Source organism: Protopterus annectens, chromosome 3.part0 (assembly GCF_019279795.1).
Source record: "Protopterus annectens isolate FY-2018-M chromosome 3.part0, PAN1.0, whole genome shotgun sequence".
Classification (NCBI taxonomy): domain Eukaryota; kingdom Metazoa; phylum Chordata; order Ceratodontiformes; family Protopteridae; genus Protopterus; species Protopterus annectens.
Genome location: NC_056731.1, coordinates 751661905 through 751664952, shown reverse-complemented (window position 1 = coordinate 751664952; position 3048 = coordinate 751661905). Strand labels below are relative to the sequence as shown.

Here is a 3048-nt window from a genome sequence, read left to right as displayed (position 1 = left end):
AAGGAGATCAGAAGTCTGTGGGTTCTGTTCTTGTGTCCATCCTTTTTTCAATCTCTGAGGTCCTACTTTATTTACATCTTTGTCATTTTTTTTGTTTGAGTATAAAATGTAAACTGCATTGTTTCAAACAAGATTTTGAGGTTTGTCTTGAATTACTATATTCTGTCTGTTAACTCTAATATTTAGACAGATGTGTTGTAAATGGTGGTGATACCCTTAGGCAAGATGATTCACTAGGTATAATGCAATGAATGACAGTAGAAATATGATTTAACTGTAGACCCTTCTAACATATAGTTTATGTTGATAACACGTTAGTAGGCATGAGACCAAGGAGACCTTCATGAAGCTTTTCCCTGTTATTCATTTACAGCATGGAACTCTTTAATTAAGTGGTTTACTTTCTCAGTAGGGAAATCTGGGAAGTTATCAAACTGTTGAATTCACTCAGCAGCTCTATTCCAGACAAAGACCTTTATTCTAGATATCAAACTCTTTTAAGTTTACTCAGCATCTTTTTCACAGTGTAATACTTTTATTCTTAACTGTATAGTTCAGTTAAAAACCTAGGGCTTGTCCGGGAGTTGAACCCGGGACCTCTCACACCCGAAGCGAGAATCATACCCCTAGACCAACAAGCCACATTGCTGAGAGGTTTAATTATTTCTTGTTAGACCAACAAGGTATGGCATGCTGCTACTTCCTTGATGTGTTGAGCTAGAAAAAGAGCATAAGTCTGATGCTGCCATTTTTTTAAGTGTGGAATACAAAGAGTCAGCAATACCCAAGGGATTATGCTCACTGCATCAGTAACTGAAGTGATGTACTTGTGTTGGTTGCTATTTTTTATTTATTTACTTATTTATTTATTTTGCATTTCACTTTCATCGTGGAACATGGTGAAAATGAGAAAGTACATGGAAATGGGTAGTATATTCAGCAGTTGTGGCTGCTGCTGCAGTTAAAGAATTTTGAAGTAGTGAGACTCCAAAGTTACCTTCAGAGGCAGATTATAGAAAGGTAAGGATGACTAACTGAATGTTAAGTAAACAAACTGAATTGAAGTAGAGATAAAAAATGCACTTTCTAATGGCACTGTTGAGTCCAAGAAGAGTAGAAGCTCTTCGTAGCGGAATTAGCTCAAACGGTAGAGTACTTGCTTTGCTTGGGAGCAGTAGAGGGATCGATATCCTCATTCACCATTTTTTTTTATTTTAAGGAAGAGTGTCATTCGTGTTTTCATATGGTGCCACTACAAAAATGCCAAGGTTTGTCTTGGGTATAGGGCAGGATGCTGCAATAAACTGTGGATGACTGAGAGAACAGACATAAAACCTTTAATGTGACTGAATTAGCGATTTGTTAATATTCGACTCATAAAAATGGGATTTGTGTTTTATATGCACAGCAGTGTAAGTTATCCATTGGTGTACCATACTTTACATGGCTGAGCTGATAGACTGGAGGATTCTAAGGTCTTTCCAGCATACATCTCAACCTCTTTCCGCAGAAATCTGGACAAAGCTTGAAATAATGGAGAAAAAGGCATCCAAAGAAATGAATCAGCCCAAATGACCCATTCCTGATCTGATGGAGTTTCAAATTAGTGTAAATCTTACTCCTAAACTTCAAAAGATGCTACTCATCTTACATGGTGAACAGGTTAAGTGGAAAATGAATTGCAAGCCAACTCCTATTTAGAGTAATGGGAATCTACATTAATGCTCTGCAGTAACCAGGAGACTTATGATAGTAAACAACACAGAGCAGGAAAACTGCAGGCAAATCTAGAAGAGGCACAGTGCTCTGGATGCAAAAAGACAAAATCACAACATGTCTCAAGTGATGGCAAATGGTAGGCAAGATAGGGAGGGTAAGAAATTGACATAAAGAGAAAAGCGCATCAATCCATTCCTCTTTCATGGCATTGGCAGAAAGACCCTTTTCTGAAATTACAAGATCAGTAGCTAATAAAACATTTGCTGTGGCTTGATCGATAACTGAGAATTTCTGATTCATGTCCAAAGCAACAATATTAACATATTAAAAGAAGAAGTGGAGAAATTGTATTTTGCCACAGTGGAGATGCAGGAAAGATGAGCTAAGCTGTCTACATGGGTGGGAGAAAGCACTGCTTTCCATTTATTTCAAATAATGACATCTTGCACGAGAAAATCCCCAGGCAAAGACTGAAAAGATGAATAGTACAAATCCTACTATACAAGTGAAAAATCTAAAAAGATATAAAAGAAAAAAAAAAAAAAAATGAAAAAGACAGCATGAGAGAAAGAGAGAAGAGAGAGAGAGAGAGAGAGAGAGAGAGAGAGAGAGAGAGAGAGAGAGAGAGAGAGAGAGAGAGAGAGAGAGAGAGAGAGAGAGAGAGAGAGAGAGAGAGAGAGAGAGAGAGAGAGAGAGAGAGAGAGAGAGAGAGAGAGAGAAGTGTCACATCTCATTCTCAATGTCTTACACTTCTTTTGCTGCAGAGATCAGAAGTCTGTGGGTTCTGTTCTTGTGTCCTTCCTTTTTTCAATCTCTGAGGTCCTACTTTATATACATTTTTGTCATTTTTTTTGTTTGAGTATAAAATGTAAACTGCATTGTTTCAAACAAGATTTTGAGGTTTGTCTTGAATTACTATATTCTGTCTGTTAACTCTAATATTTAGACAGATGTGTTGTAAATGGTGGTGATACCCTTAGGCAAGATGATTCACTAGGTATAATGCAATGAATGACAGTAGAAATATGATTTAACTGTAGACCCTTCTAACATATAGTTTATGTTGATAACACGTTAGTAGGCATGAGACCAAGGAGACCTTCATGAAGCTTTTCCCTGTTATTCATTTACAGCATGGAACTCTTTAATTAAGTGGTTTACTTTCTCAGTAGGGAAATCTGGGAAGTTATCAAACTGTTGAATTCACTCAGCAGCTCTATTCCAGACAAAGACCTTTATTCTAGATATCAAACTCTTTTAAGTTTACTCAGCATCTTTTTCACAGTGTAATACTTTTATTCTTAACTGTATAGTTCAGTTAAAAACCTA

General features: G+C 36.8%; 1 non-coding gene across 1 annotated transcript; it reads right to left on the bottom strand.

The window, feature by feature from the left end:
• Window positions 1-569: 569 nt before the first annotated feature.
• TRNAP-CGG lies at window positions 570-641 on the bottom strand. Its single transcript has one exon. It is a non-coding gene; the product is annotated as a tRNA-Pro (tRNA).
• Between the last annotated feature and the right edge of the window lie 2407 nt (window positions 642-3048).